At 45.4% G+C, this 16,601-nt stretch overlaps 1 long non-coding RNA gene across 1 annotated transcript; it reads left to right on the plus strand.

The window, feature by feature from the left end:
* The first annotated feature begins 5,669 nt into the window (after window positions 1–5,669).
* LOC148377811 (uncharacterized) lies at window positions 5,670–7,038 on the plus strand. The gene is made up of 4 exons (XR_015856411.1): window positions 5,670–6,382; window positions 6,467–6,537; window positions 6,674–6,778; window positions 6,923–7,038. It is a non-coding gene; the product is annotated as an uncharacterized LOC148377811 (long non-coding RNA).
* Window positions 7,039–16,601: the final 9,563 nt, after the last annotated feature.

Consider the following 16,601-nt stretch of genomic DNA (forward strand, 5'->3'; position numbering starts at 1 on the left):
GTCGCAGTCATGTGACGCGGACATGACGTCAATAGGCGGAACTCACGGCAAAATTATAATCCGTGGGCGTGGCTTGCAACAGGAAGTAGGAAAGCGGCAGTTCTGGCAAACAAGACACAGCTGTTAGTAACACGATGACTAACAAGGCAAATATTTTTGTTTTCAGCTTGCAACTTGACCGTCTAGAGCGTACAAGGTAATTACAACTGTTTTTTTTTAGCCCTGAAAAGCGAGGGAGTGTGGCGTTTGGGAGGAATGTCGAACTCGGCGTCTGCTTCCAGCCACAGACGCCAAATTTCGACGATTATTTCGACTGGTCAACGGTTGTAAATTATTGCGTTGACTAAAAACTTTATTTAACTCTACTCTTAACTTTGCCGTTTCAGATATGCGGGTATTACACCGCGGAAATGACGTCAATAGGCTGAACTCTCGCCAAAATTCAAATCTGTGGGCGCAATGGCCTTGAGCGAGACACCGGATACAAACACGACGATTATCAACAGAAATATCTTTATTTTCCGCTTGCAAGTGGACCGTCTAGAGCGTACACGGTAAGTACAACTCATTGTGTTTAAAAAGATTTACGTTTGTGTAGTTTGCGTTGCGTTGTATCTGTGAATGTTGGTTGAGGCTAAATGTTAATGTTTAATTTCATTCCTTTAGGTTCCACGGTGTTTGTTGGCTGTATGTTTTCCACTGCAAGAAGAGGCTCGTATCATTGACCAGCAGGAGCTACAATGGTGAGTACCCCTTTCGTCTTCCATTTATGTTAAACACTTCCTATTTCATGTCTAACAGTACTCGATTTAACAAATAACCATAAATAAATACAGTGTGGGCAGTCACGTTAACATATGTGATTATCCTGCCTAATATGTTTATCACAAATATGTCACTAATCACTAATATGTTTATTTGTTTATCACAACACCTTTGGACCTTCAGCAATCGATTATTTACCTTCATCTACATAGAGACAGAACGATGGTGTCTTAAACATCTCATTCATTTCACCAAATAACTTCACGCAGGTGGATAACGGCCGTCTCGGTCACGCTATGTTGCGTGATGCAGTTTTGAAGAACCAAATGCATTTATTCAATGACTAAGTCAAGCTAGTTCTATGTTTATGATGTTGTAAGTTACGGTACCGATTGAAGTTGAGTTCGAAGCCAGTGGAAAACAGCGCTGCGTTTGTGCTCTCCAGGTACAAATGTTGTGATCTCTGACTGACGACCGGGCGAGACTCGAGTAAGAGATGTCCAAACGAGCTCCGGCAGGGCGGGCCAAGGCGGAGCGAACGGACGCCCTTCAGGCCGCCAATGACGAGCTGAGAACCAAACTGATGGACGTCCAGTTAGAACTTCAGCAGGAGAAGAACAAGGTGAAAACCTCAACAGACAGACACTGCCTGCCTCCCTGCCTGCCTCCCTGCCTGCCTCCCTGCCTGCCTCCCTCCCTCCCAGTTTTCCCGATGTAGATTAGACATGCGTGTGCCATGACTGTGTCAGCCTACATCAACAAATGCACCGAGGACGTCAGCACCACTAAGAATATCATCACCCGGGGCAACCAACGACCCTGGATGACTGAGGAGGTACGTCAAACGCTACGAGCGCGGAACTCTGCCTTCAAGTCTGGCGACAAGGAGACACTGAGGACAGCGAGAGCCAACTTGAACCGTGCCATCAGGATAGCGAAGCGAGACCGCAGTCGAAAATTTCAGGATCGTTTCCACGACGTCAAAAACATCAGGAGTATGTGGCAAGGCATACGGGCGATTACAGACTACAACTCACCCTCCCCCCCCCCGGTGGGTGTAGTTGATGCTGACTTTCTAAATGGTCTAAATAACTTCTTTGGGAGGTTCGAGGCACTAAACGGCACTCCAGCAGTTAAAACTGTCCCCCATCAGGAAGAGGAGGTACTCTGCCTTGACTCCGCCGATGTGTTGAAGACCCTGAGGAGAGTCAACCCCTGTAAGGCCCCTGGCCCCGACAACATTCCTGGGCGTGTGTTCAGGGAATGTGCAAGTCATCTGGCTGGGGTCATCACAGACATTTTTAACACCTCGCTGGGCCAAGCCACAGTGCCGGCGTGCTTTAAGACTGCCTCCATCATTCCGGTGCCGAAGAAACCTCAAATCACCTCATTTAATGATTACCGGCCTGTTGCACTGACTCCGGTTATGATGAAGTGCTTCGAAAGGCTGCTTAAAGGTCACATCGTTTCCAGACTCCCCCTATTATTTGACCCGTTCCAGTTTGCCGACCGGCAAAACCGCTCCACTCAGGACGCCATCTCCTCCGTTCTTCACCTGAGCCTGGCTCACCTGGAGGAGAAGAACACCCATGTGCGGAGGCTGTTCCTGGACTTCAGCTCAGCGTTTAACACCATCATCCCACAGCATCTGGTAGGAAAATTGGAACACCTGGGCTTCAACACCCCCCTTCGCAACTGGCTGCTAGACTTCCTCACCAACAGACCTCAGTCAGTCCGGGTCGGACAGAACACCTCTGATGTCATCACCCTCAGCACAGGCTCCCTTCAGGGCTGCGTCCTGAGCCCCCTGCTGTGCACCCTGATGACACACGACTGCGTCCTCAGGTTCACCACCAATCACATCGTGAAGTCAGCAGACGACACAACGGTGGTGGGGCTCATCAGAGACAACAACGACCTGGACTACAGAGAGGAGGTGGAGCAGCTGGTGGGCTGGTGCAGAGAAAACAGCCTGATCCTGAATGAGGAGAAGATGAAGGAGATCATCGTCGACTTCAGGAAAAAACAGCCTCACCACGCTCCACTGATCATCAACAGCTCAGCTGTGGAGGTGGTCAGCACCACCAAATTCCTGGGGGTCCACATCACAGAAGACCTCACCTGGACTATGAACACTACGGCACTGGTCAAGAGGGCACAGAAGCGCTTGTACTTCCTGCGGAGGATGAGGAGAGCCCACCTGCCCCCACCCATCATGAGGACGTTCTACAGGAGCACCATAGAGAGCATTCTGACAAGCTGTCTCTCTGTGTGGTGTGGAGGCTGCACCGCCTCCGATTGGAAGAACGTGAGGAGAGTGGTGAGGACAGCAGAGAGGATCATAGGGGCTCCTCTTCCCTCCATTCAGGACATTTCATCTCAGCGCTGCATGTCCCGTGCCCGTAACATCATCAATGACCCATCACACCCCCACCATGGACTGTTCTCCCTGCTGCCCTCTGGGAAGAGGTTTGCAGCATCCGCTGCAGGTCCACCAGGTTCTGCAACAGCTTTTTCCCTGCTGTCATCAGACTGTTGAACACTAGAACTGTTGAGCTCTAAACTGAACTCTGCATCACACATTCACAGAACTGTACTTTATGACACTACGGACCTCTATCTTGCACTATCTCGCACTACCAACTTTACTGAACTTGTATAAACCCTTTAAATAGAAGTTTAATACATGGTTTAGCATTCCTCTGCACACTCTTGAATACTGTTTTGCCTACTTGCACTATTGCATAATTATCACTGCTGCACTTTATACTTATTTTTAATATATATATATATATATATATATATATAGTATATATGTATATATATATATTTTCATAGGGTATGTTACTTCTATTCAACTGCAATATCACTACTTTGTTGTAAGACGTATGCAACGGAATTTCGTTTTGTATGCACCATGTGCAGACAAGATGACAATAAAGTTTGTCTAAGTCTAAGTCTAAGTCATGTCAGGTCAGCTGTCTGGAGAGAGAGAGAAGTCAGGACCTGCGGGCGGAGCACCACCGTGCCACCGCCGCCATGACGGAACTCAAAAGCAAACTCCATGAGGAGAAGCAGAAAGAGTTAGCCATTACCAGGGAGACATTACTGCGGCAGCATGAAATGGAGCTGATGAGAGTGATCAAAATCAAAGATGGAGAGATCCAGCGACTGAATGCCTTGGTCCTCAGCCTGAGGGACGGCTCCATGGACAAGGTGATCCGCTCTATCCGTGTCTGACTATCCGCACGCCACGTCGGGCTTCGATGCGGCCGCTACCGTATTGTGTAGCTTGTCCCCAGTAAGCGTCGCGGCGCTCCGTTGCGGTCTCAACGGCCCGGTGTGGCGCAATGTCTGCTCAGGTGAGGAGGGGGGGCGCTTTGCTGGCGGAGGTGGAGGAGACGCGGCGGTGTCGGGAGACCGAGCGGTGTCGCCTCCACCAGGAGCGCGGAAGAAGCCCTGGCAGCGGCCCAGCAGGCCTGGCAGTCCCGAGCGGCCGAGCTCCGATCGGCTCATCACCAGCATCGGGAGGAGCTGAGCCGAACCAAGAGAGACTGCGAGAGGGAGATCCGCCGACTGGTAGGACTGATCAGATGCGCGGTGCGTGGCTATGTTCCCAATTTCGTTGTATACCTGCAGTGCAATGACACCTAAGGCATTCTATTCTATTCTATTTCACAAGAAGAAAATGTCCGGTTGCTCGCTTCGCTTTTGTCACAGCAAAGGTGTTCTAGTCGATTCAAGAAAAAAATTGGCCGGTTGCTCTCTTTGTTTTTGTCACAATTCTGGCAAATGAGTTTGCCCGCCTGCCTGAGCGCTCCCCGTTTGTACATCCAGACGGATGAGATCAAGCTGAAAGACAGAGCGGTTAGTGTTTTGGATGAAGCCCTGGGGCCGGCCACGTCCACCGCCTTCAGCTGCAGACTCAGGCTGCCGAGCAGCAGATCGCTGCCCTGAGGGATTCCCAAAGGGCGGGCCTAAACTACCCTGGAAGTGGGGTCAACGCCGCTACTAGCAATCCTCTTCATTGCGTAAGCCACCTCATCACACACTTGCAGTACGCATGACTTAGTTCGTTGCTGGAGGAAGGTAGCACAAAAACAGTTTTGAACTTTGAACGAGTGCTTGTGTGTGTGTGTTGCGGGGCGTTTTCAGTCTCAGGAGGATCGGGACACGCGACGGTTTCATCTGAAAATCGCTGAGCTCAGCGCAGTCATCAGGAAACTGGAGGATCGAAACGCCCTGCTTTCTGAAGAGCGCAATGAACTGGTAATTTATTGACGGCACGCTTGAAGGTTTGCGCTACGTTTGATGCGCGCCATCCAGCGAGGCACCCATTGCGCTTGCTTATTAGTTGAGCGGCGCGGCGAGTCGGTTGCCTGGTAGATGTCTTTTATTGGGAGCCAAAGCCACGATTCCGTTCAAACCGATGCAAAAGGAATGGATACGTTCTGGCCCGCGTGTTGTGCGTCTTTCACATCCCGCACTTCATGCTTGCAGCTAAAGCGACTGAGAGAAACAGAAAGCCAGTTTCTGCCACTCCTGTACAAAAACAAACGCCTGAGCAGGAAGAATGAAGAACTCTCGCTGGTGCTGTGTCGCCTTGAAAACAAAGTGCGCTTTGTCACCCAGGAGAACGAGGAGATGGCAAGCTTGGTAAGTCGACGCGGACAACGGCGGCGTGCCAACAGAGTCCACTGCATTTGTGTTCCACAGAGAAGGCCTAGTTCGCTCAATGACCTGGACCGCGGTTGCGGCCAGCAGGACGGTGAAATGGAGTTCCTTCAAGTTGTGGAGCAGCGGCACATCATCGACGACTTGTCCAAGGTCTTCAGGCAGGCGACTCGGTGCACGTACGGCAGCGCCGCGCTCGCTCGCTGTCGCCAGGAAACCTTTTCCGTCCAAAGCTTGGCCGGCGGCCGCCATCCAAAAAATTGGCCCCTTAAATTCCGACCTTTCAAGCAGGAGCATTGTGCGCACGCGTTTGAACACGCTTTAGACTTGTTTTGCCGTTTTCAGCAGCTCAAAGCTCCCGTTTTGTCAGCGCCTTTGCCACTCGCTGTGCGCTGAAAACGACGGACTTGCCCGGCTGCTCAGCCCGTCAACCATGAGCCGCGAGCGCGACGTCATTGTCCGTAGGCAGCTAGTGGCAAAACGCACCCTGTTAGAGTTGCGCTCGCTCCAACTTATTTTGCAAGAACCACACGGGAGACAAGTAAGTTCTTTTGGACACCTGCAGGTGGAGAGTCCATCCGTTGTACGAATGAAGTCTGACTCTCGGCTCCTGCACGAGCATTTTAATTAAGAGAAACAGGGTGGGTGTAAGAGTGGATTGAATAGAGGAAGCCCTTGACCTCTAGTCAAAACATAGCAAGGGGTGTTTTACGACTTTGTGTAGGAAGGGATAAGCGATAGGGATAAATAAGGGATAAATAATATTATTTATTACAGGTCGCAGTCAAAGTCAAAGCAACACAATGATACGATAAAGATAATCTGGAAAACCCTGACACACCCTGTAGTTGTCACTTTTGGAAAAGACGAGCGTCCCTCCAATCATCGCCGGTGACGTGTTTTTCAGGCTCTGGAGACAGGAGCTCATGTCAGAAATGTCATTGTGAGTCGCGTTTGTTTCTGCGCCGGAGCCGTTCGTTCCCTTTGCATCCAAAGAATCTCAAAGGCGGATTATTTGTGTCGACAGGAGAGAGATTTGATGCTACGATACCGACGTCGAGAATCTCTGAGGAGGAACAAAGCGTGAGGTCCTGCAAGGTGAGTCTGTTTGTTTGCGGCTGCTTGGTGTTGCGCAAGATGAAATGGCCTTTTTCTCGCTATCGTTCCTCTCGTCGATTCATCGTGAGGTGTCGCTTCAGTTTGTTCAGAGAGATGTTTGCTTCCGCGCCCGCAGGTCATCGAAACATTTTACGGCTACGACGAAGACGTGTTGGTGGACTCGGACGGATCGTCCTTGTCTTTTCACACCGACAGAACCCCCGACACGGAACCCGAAGAGGTAGCCCGCCATTTCTGCCAGCGTATTGGCACCAAACATTCCTCTTCAGCCTGGAATCGGACTCGTCTTTGCGTCGCGGGTGCTTTGTCGCCGGTCTGACTGATTCTGGTACTAGTGCTGTGTTGCATTGGTGTGTGCATGAAGAGGCGGAGCTTCGCTACCGCCAGCTGACGCAAGAATATCAAGCGCTGCAACGAGCCTACGCTCTGCTAGCCCAGACCAGCGAAAGGGGACTACGACGCCGAGAAGGAGATCAAGGTGGCGCCCCTTCCCGCAACCCCCGGCCGGGTCGCAGCCTCCCCGTTCTCACCCAGCCTCGGGTGTTCTCTGGTCTGAAAGGAGGAGGAGGAGCCTCCCTCCTCCTCCTTTCAGACCAGAGAAAAGCTGATGGTAGAAATGGGTCACTATCAAAGCAGAGTAGCAGATCTGGAGTCAGCGCTGAAGCAACAAGGACAGGTAAGCTCATCAATGAGCACACCTTTTTCTCAGACAAAATAGCTACATTCTTCAGTCACTCATCCGTCTGGCATTACTGGACCAACCCCCCCCCCCCCCCCCCCCCGAACGTGGCTGGGAAAATGCGGAGAAAAGCAAATGTCATTTTCCAGTCAACCAAAGAATTTGTGGATGAAAATGACACAACATTCCAAAGCTGTCCACGCGTTTGTCTCTTCTAGAATGTCAAGTGGGTGGAGGAGAAGCAGCTGCTGCGTCAGAGCAATCAGCAGTTGGCCGAAAAGGTGACGGAAAGAAAGGCGCTGGGCGGAGTCGCTTGGCGTCACACCTGTCGGGAAGCCCCGCAGATGAGGTCTGACTGTCTTTTCAGGTCAGGCGGATGGAGGCGGAAGAAGCGCGTCTGAAAGAGCACATCCAGGATATCCGAGACCAAAACGAACTGCTTGAGTTCCGCATCCTGGAGCTGGAGGTGGGAAGACTCGCACAAGCGTGTTGAGGCCAGAGATGTGACGGACGGACGGACGGACGGACGGACGGATGCATGCCTCTGCCTTTCAGGAGAGGGAGTGGCGCTCCCCCGTCTTGAAGTTTCTGCAAGTCCGTTTCCCAGACGGCCTCAGCCCTTTGCAGATCTACTGCGAGGCCGAGGGCGTGAGCGTACGTAAGGCGTCCCTCGCAACCCTAACCTTAACCCGAGGTCCCAGAACACCTTACATTGCTCCTTGCGCCTTTCCCCCGGACATCGTCATCAGTGATCTGATGAAGAAGCTGGACATCCTGGGCTATAACGCCGTAAGTGTATGTCGAACTCCTTATGTTCGCACTCCACGAGACTCGGCGGCTCAAATGTGACTTTTGGAAGGCTTTGCGCTGAAAGAAGCTTGTTGACGCTGTGCCTTTGGGCTCTTGCAGAATCTCACCAACGAGGAGCAGGTGGTCGTGATTCACGCCAGGACCCTTCTCACCCTAGCCGAGAAGGTAACGCGCACGTCCACGCACGCTCTCGCATTCTGCTTATGTGACAGCAGCCTTTCCTCAGTGGTTAGAATACATCAAAGTGACCAAGTCAGCACTTCAACAGAAGATGTTGGACATTGAAAGTGAGAAGGTAGACAGACACGCGACATCAGCCAAGGGGAACTCCGGCAATGTGCCCCAACAATTCTGACCTTGAGCTGTGCTAGGATATGTTCTGCAAGCAGAAGGGCTACCTGGATGAAGAGTTGGACTTCAGGAAGTGTTCCATGGACCAGGCTCATAAGGTAAGCCGCCCTCAAATCTCCCGCCGGACCACTGATGGACGAGGATTGCGGCCCAGAGGATCCTGGAGCTGGAGGCCATGTTGTACGAGGCGCTACCGCAGCGGGACTGCCCCGCCACGGACGGCGAAAAAGCCAGCCACGCTGGCGTGAATGACGTGCTGACGGCGGATCAGAGAGAAGAGCTTAGGAGCGCCGTGGACCAATGGAAGCGAGCCCTGATGTGCGAGTTGAGGGAGCGCGACGCTTGCATCCTCCAAGAGAGAATGGATCTGCTGCACAGCGCGCAACAGGTAAGGGCCCAAAGCCAGCCCTGCACTTACTTGCACGCTTACTGGCTTTTGAATGCCACTTTCCATTTGTCCGTCCTAGAGGAACAAAGAGCTGAAAGAATTCATCGAAGCTCAGAAGAGACAAATCAAACAATTGGAGGAGAAGTTTCTGTTTCTCTTTCTATTCTTCTCCTTGGCCTTCATTCTGTGGCCCTAACACCAGCTGGTGAGTGAGCTCCAGCGGCACCGCACTCGACACCTCCGATACACTGCCAGCCGGTCTCAGACGTTGGCAGACGCTCCGATGCCAACGTATACCCCCCGCCACGGTGACAGAGGCACCGCGTCACACCGGCGCTCATCCAATCAGAAGGCAGGAAAAGCAAATTCACATGCAGGGCACTTTTGAACCAGAAGAGAGCGCCACAAAAAACGGTTGTTGCCCCAAACGCGCACTAAAAAGGGTCAGAATAACAAGAGTCCCACTGGCCAGCCGGGGCCACCCGTCCAGCTGTTTCTTCAGGGGGGAAAAAAATTGGAGTCACCGGTGAGTACATTTTGCATTTAGCTCTGCTTTTCTGCTTCTGTCTTCAAGTGTGTGGCATCCTGCGATCAAAGAGTCAGCCAACCCCAAAGCGGTTGACCTCAACGTCCCACCACCATGCCTACCAGAGCAGGTGACGTGATGCTTTGGACATCCTTCCGTCTCAGATGCCCAAAAGTACTCTTTGCCACATCTGCGGCAATACGGTGTCTTTTCAAAGGTGCAAATAAATCCAGCGTGGGCGGAACACGCACGTCTTCGGTTTTTCCCGCTTTGTTTGTGTGACAGCTGTTGTGAAAATTTTATACAAATAAAGTTGTATAGTACAGGTTTGGCCAAGCCGCAACTCCCGAACCGCATGCGGCTCTTTTATGTTCATATCAACATTTGTGTGTGTGTGTGGGGGGGGGGGGGGGTGTTGTGCGTGTTGGCTTCACTTGAGTTCAATTTGGTATTTTGGTCAAAAGCGCATGTGGTGAAATTCCACAAAGTAGGATGGGCAAACACATTTCTTTAAACTATGAGTGTCAATTGGGCTCTCGAAATGGCAGGGAAAAGATGCACAGCAAAACGAAAATACGTAGATGAACACAGGACGTTTTAATCAGAGTGGGAAAGTTTCTATTTTTTGTTGAACGTGATGGCAAACCATTCTGCCTGATATGTCAGACCTCAGCGCATTTCAAAGATTCAAATCTTCAGCGCCATGCACTTCAGCTCACTCCATGCTAACATTGATCAGGCGTCGAACCCGCATCATCATGCTTAAGAGGTGGCCATGCTAACCAGTGCGCCATTATGTCAACGCATAATAACTAAGTCTACTGGTCAAAACAGCGGTTACTATATGACGTCGCTACGTCGTGGTCACGTGACGCAGACAAGACGTCAATGGACGTGGGCAGAGTTAACTTGTTTAAAAGGGAGTAGGCAGAAGAAATATTTAATTTATTTAAATCTATTTTGAGTGCACACCATTATGCCAATGCATAACAACTGTAAATCTACTAAACAAAACAGCGGTTGCTATATGACATCTGCCACGTCGTGGTCACGTGACATACGTGACGTCGATGGGCGTAACTTTCGCCGGAATTCAAATCCGCGGGGAGAGTTAACTTGTTTAAAAGAGAGTGGGCAGAAGAATTATTTAATTTATTTAAATCTATTTGGTGTGTGCGCCATTATGTCAATGCATAACAACTGTAAGTCTACTAAACAAAACAGCGGTTGCTATTTGACGTCTGCCACGTCGTGGTCACGTGACGCGGACGTGACGTCGACGCCTACTTTACATCCCACCGATCACAGGACTCCTCGGCTGCATAACCGTGCCCCCTTCCCAACCAATCGGATTTGCTATACGCGAAAACGACGCCAATGGAAAGAGCTTCCGCCCAAATTTAAATCCGTGGGCGTGGCTCGCAGCAGGAAGTAGGAAAATGGCGGCGATGTTGACAAAGACACAGCGGATGGTAACATACGACTAACAAGAGAAATATTTTTATTTTCTGCTTGCAACTGGACCGTCCAGAGCGTACACGGTAAGTACAACTCATCGTTTTTAAAAAGAAGTACTTTTGTTGCCCTGAAAAGCGAGTGAGCGTGGCGTTTGTGGGGGACGTCGAATTTCGACGATTCTTTCTGGTCAACGGTTGTAAATGATTGTGTTGATTAAAAAAGAAAACTTGATGTAACTCTACTTTTAACTGCCGTTTCAGATAGATTTGGAATTGCATCACATCCAATTTTGCCTAGAGCGTACACGGTAAGTAACACTCGTTGTGTTTAAGGAGATTTACGTTTGTAATAGCAGAAGTGTAGCCGCGTTGCGTTGTACGTGTGAATGTTGGTCCGGGCGAAATGTTAATGTTTAATTTCATTCCTTTAGGTTCCACGGTGTTTGTTGGCTGCAAGTTTTCCACTGCAAGAAGAGGCTCATATCATTGACCAGGAGCGAGCTACAATGGTGAGTAGCCATAACATTTATGTTAAACACTTCCTATTTCATGTCTAACAGTACTTGATTTAACAAATAACCATAAATAAATACAGTGTGGGCACTGAAGTTAACATATGTGATTATACTGCCTAATCTGTCACCGAGTAGATTGTTGCAAAGTAATATAAGATCCAAAGTTGTAATTCAGAATAGTTTTCAAAAGAAGGCCATTAGAATTATATACAAGTCTGATTACCCTGAACAAGCTATTAATTAAATCACAAATTCTTCAATTCAAAGATTTGGTAGATTATCAGACAAATAATGTCTAACAGTAATTGATTTAACACATCACGATAAGTAGATTGAGTGTGGGCACTCTCAAGTTAACATATGTGATTATACTGCCTAATCTGTTACAGAGTATGTTGTTGCCAAGTAATGTAGAATAGATCCAAAGTAGTAATCCAGAATAGTTTTGAAGAGGCCATTAGAATGATAAACAAATCTGATTACCTTGAACATAATAACAAGCTAAGTGTTTAATATGTCCTATGAAGTCAAAATTGGGCACCATCATGTGGTGAAATTTGGAATTGCATCACATCCAATTTTGCCTGGGAACAAACAGATTACATAAATCTTAGTTTTGAATAAGCCACTCCTTCTCAAACAAGTAAACTCTGCCCATTTTGCGCAGTAGATGTTCTGTTAATATCTAGTATTTATACAAAGTCATAATTTAAATTGCTTTCAACCTTCATTCATCGGTTCAACCAACATTACTCGCTCTTATTACCAACTTGTATTGATTTAACTAAGCGTTTAATACTTCCTATCAGGTCTCAAATCGAGATTTGGCAAAATACAATTTCAGCAAATCCAATTTTGCCAGGGAACAAAAATAGATTAAATAAACTAAATAAGTCCTCTTCCCATTAAATAAATCAGAAAAGTCTGTCTTGTAACCAGTCCTCTTCAAACAAGTAAAGTCTGCCCATTTTGTGCCGTAGATTTTGTGTCTATGCCTAGTATTTAAACAAAATCATAATTTAAACGACTTCTTTCCTTCATTCACTTTGGAAATTTGGAATTGCAGCAAATCGAATTTTGGCAGGGAACAAAAATAGATCAATTAAACTAAATAAGTCTTCTTCCCATTAAATAAATTAAAAAAGTCTGTCTTGTAACCAGTCCTTTTCAAACAAGTAAAGTCTGCCCATTTTGTGCCGTCGATTTTGTGTTAATGCCTAGTATTTATACAAAATCATAATTTAAAGGACTTCATTCCTTCATTCACTTTGGAAATTTGGAATTGCAGCACATCAAATTTTGCCTGGGAAGAAAAGTAGATTAAATAAATTTAATAAGTCTTACTACTTCCCATTAAATAAATTAAATACGTCTTACTTGTTCCCACTCCTTTTCAAAACAGTAGTTTAAAACGAGGGCCCTTCACTCAATCTTTAACCTCAACCCCGCACGTTGTGTTGTATCTGTGAATGTTGGTTGTGGCCAGATGATAGTTTTCTTTCATTCGTTTAGGTTCCAAGAAAACTTGATGTAACTCTACTTTTAACTGCCGTTTCAGATAAGCGGGTATTACGTCGCAGTCAAATGCCGCGGATATGACGTAATTGCCCGAACCTCCGCCAAAATTCAAATCTGTTGGCGCGATGGCCGTGAGCCACTGAGCAGCGACGATTATCAACAGAAATATCTTTATTTTCTGCTTGCAACTGGACCGTCTAGAGCGTACACGGTAAGTAACACTCATTGTGTTTAAGGAGATTTACGTTTGTAATAGCAGAAGTGTAGCCGCGTTGCGTTGTACGTGTGAAAATTGGTCGAGGCGAAATGTTAATGTTTAATTTCATTCCTTTAGGTTCCACGGTGTTTGTTGGCTGCAAGTTTTCCACTGCAAGAAGAGGCTCGTATCATTGACCAGGAGCGAGCTACAATGGTGAGTAGCCATAACATTTATGTTAAACACTTCCTATTTCATGTCTAACAGTACTTGATTTAACAAATAACCATAAATAAATACAGTGTGGGCACTGAAGTTAACATATGTGATTATACTGCCTAATCTGTCACGGAGTAGATTGTTGCAAAGTAATATAAGATCCAAAGTTGTAATTCAGAATAGTTTTCAAAAGAAGGCCATTAGAATTATATACAAGTCTGATTACCCTGAACAAGCTATTAATTAAATCACAAATTCTTCAATTCAAAGATTTGGTAGATTATCAGACAAATAATGTCTAACAGTAATTGATTTAACACATCACGATAAGTAGATTGAGTGTGGGCACTCTCAAGTTAACATATGTGATTATACTGCCTAATCTGTTACAGAGTATGTTGTTGCCAAGTAATGTAGAATAGATCCAAAGTAGTAATCCAGAATAGTTTTGAAGAGGCCATTAGAATGATAAACAAATCTGATTACCTTGAACATAATAACAAGCTAAGTGTTTAATATGTCCTATGAAGTCAAAATTGGGCACCATTATGTGGTGAAATTTGGAATTGCATCACATCCAATTTTGCCTGGGAACAAACAGATTACATAAATCTTAGTTTTGAATAAGCCACTCCTTCTCAAACAAGTAAACTCTGCCCATTTTGCGCAGTAGATGTTCTGTTAATATCTAGTATTTATACAAAGTCATAATTTAAATTGCTTTCAACCTTCATTCATCGGTTCAACCAACATTACTCGCTCTTATTACCAACTTGTATTGATTTAACTAAGCGTTTAATACTTCCTATCAGGTCTCAAATCGAGATTTGGCAAAATACAATTTCAGCAAATCCAATTTTGCCAGGGAACAAAAATAGATTAAATAAACTAAATAAGTCCTCTTCCCATTAAATAAATCAGAAAAGTCTGTCTTGTAACCAGTCCTCTTCAAACAAGTAAAGTCTGCCCATTTTGTGCTGTAGATTTTGTGTCTATGCCTAGTATTTAAACAAAATCATAATTTAAACGACTTCTTTCCTTCATTCACTTTGGAAATTTGGAATTGCAGCAAATCGAATTTTGGCAGGGAACAAAAATAGATCAATTAAACTAAATAAGTCTTCTTCCCATTAAATAAATTAAAAAAGTCTGTCTTGTAACCAGTCCTTTTCAAACAAGTAAAGTCTGCCCATTTTGTGCCGTCGATTTTGTGTTAATGCCTAGTATTTATACAAAATCATAATTTAAAGGACTTCATTCCTTCATTCACTTTGGAAATTTGGAATTGCAGCACATCAAATTTTGCCTGGGAAGAAAAGTAGATTAAATAAATTTAATAAGTCTTACTACTTCCCATTAAATAAATTAAATACGTCTTACTTGTTCCCACTCCTTTTCAAAACAGTAGTTTAAAACGAGGGCCCTTCACTCAATCTTTAACCCCAACCCCGCACGTTGTGTTGTATCTGTGAATGTTGGTTGTGGCCAAATGATAGTTTTCTTTCATTCGTTTAGGTTCCAAGAAAACTTGATGTAACTCTACTTTTAACTGCCGTTTCAGATAAGCGGGTATTACGTCGCAGTCATGTGCCGTGGATATGACGTAATTGCCCGAACCTCCGCCAAAATTCAAATCTGTTGGCGCGATGGCCGTGAGCCACTGAGCAGCGACGATTATCAACAGAAATATCTTTATTTTCTGCTTGCAACTGGACCGTCTAGAGCGTACACGGTAAGTAACACTCATTGTGGTTAAGGAGATTTACGTTTGTAATAGCAGAAGTGTAGCCGCGTTGCGTTGTACGTGTGAAAATTGGTCGAGGCGAAATGTTAATGTTTAATTTCATTCCTTTAGGTTCCACGGTGTTTGTTGGCTGCAAGTTTTCCACTGCAAGAAGAGGCTCGTATCATTGACCAGGAGCGAGCTACAATGGTGAGTAGCCATAACATTTATGTTAAACACTTCCTATTTCATGTCTAACAGTACTTGATTTAACAAATAACCATAAATAAATACAGTGTGGGCACTGAAGTTAACATATGTGATTATACTGCCTAATCTGTCACGGAGTAGATTGTTGCAAAGTAATATAAGATCCAAAGTTGTAATTCAGAATAGTTTTCAAAAGAAGGCCATTAGAATTATATACAAGTCTGATTACCCTTACTATAACAACAAGCTATTAATTAAATCACAAATTCTTCAATTCAAAGATTTGGTAGATTATCAGACAAATAATGTCTAACAGTAATTGATTTAACACATCACGATAAGTAGATTGAGTGTGGGCACTCTCAAGTTAACAGATATGATTATACTGCCTAATCTGTTACAGAGTATGTTGTTGCCAAGTAATGTAGAATAGATCCAAAGTAGTAATCCAGAATAGTTTTGAAGAGGCCATTAGAATAATAAACAAATCTGATTACCTTGAACATAATAACAAGCTAAGTGTTTAATATGTCCTATGAAGTCAAAATTGGGCACCATCATGTGGTGAAATTTGGAATTGCATCACATCCAATTTTGCCTGGGAACAAACAGATTAAATAAATCTTAGTTTTGAATAAGCCACTCCTTCTCAAACAAGTAAACTCTGCCCATTTCGCGCAGTAGATGTTCTGTTAATATCTAGTATTTATACAAAGTCATAATTTAAATTGCTTTCAACCTTCATTCATCGGTTCAACCAACATTACTCGCTCTTATTACCAACTTGTATTGATTTAACTAAGCGTTTAATACTTCCTATCAGGTCTCAAGGCAAGATTTGGCAAAATACAATTTCAGCAAATCCAATTTTGCCAGGGAACAAAAATAGATTAAATAAACTAAATAAGTCTTCTTCCCATTAAATAAATCAGAAAAGTCTGTCTTGTAACCAGTCCTCTTCAAACAAGTAAAGTCTGCCCATTTTGTGCCGTAGATTTTGTGTCTATGCCTAGTATTTAAACAAAATCATAATTTAAACGACTTCTTTCCTTCATTCACTTTGGAAATTTGGAATTGCAGCAAATCGAATTTTGCCAGGGAACAAAAATAGATCAATTAAACTAAATAAGTCTTCTTCCCATTAAATAAATTAAAAAAGTCTGTCTTGTAACCAGTCCTTTTCAAACAAGTAAAGTCTGCCCATTTTGTGCCGTCGATTTTGTGTTAATGCCTAGTATTTATACAAAATCATAATTTAAAGGACTTCATTCCTTCATTCACTTTGGAAATTTGGAATTGCAGCACATCAAATTTTGCCTGGGAAGAAAAGTAGATTAAATAAATTTAATAAGTCTTACTACTTCCCATTAAATAAATTAAATACGTCTTACTTGTTCCCACTCCTTTACAAAAAAGTAGTTTAAAACGAGGTCCCTTCACTCAACCTTTAA

Source organism: Syngnathus floridae, unplaced genomic scaffold (genome assembly GCF_059516105.1).
Source record: "Syngnathus floridae isolate MCC-2025c unplaced genomic scaffold, RoL_Sflo_1.0 HiC_scaffold_86, whole genome shotgun sequence".
Taxonomy (NCBI): Eukaryota; Metazoa; Chordata; class Actinopteri; order Syngnathiformes; family Syngnathidae; genus Syngnathus; species Syngnathus floridae.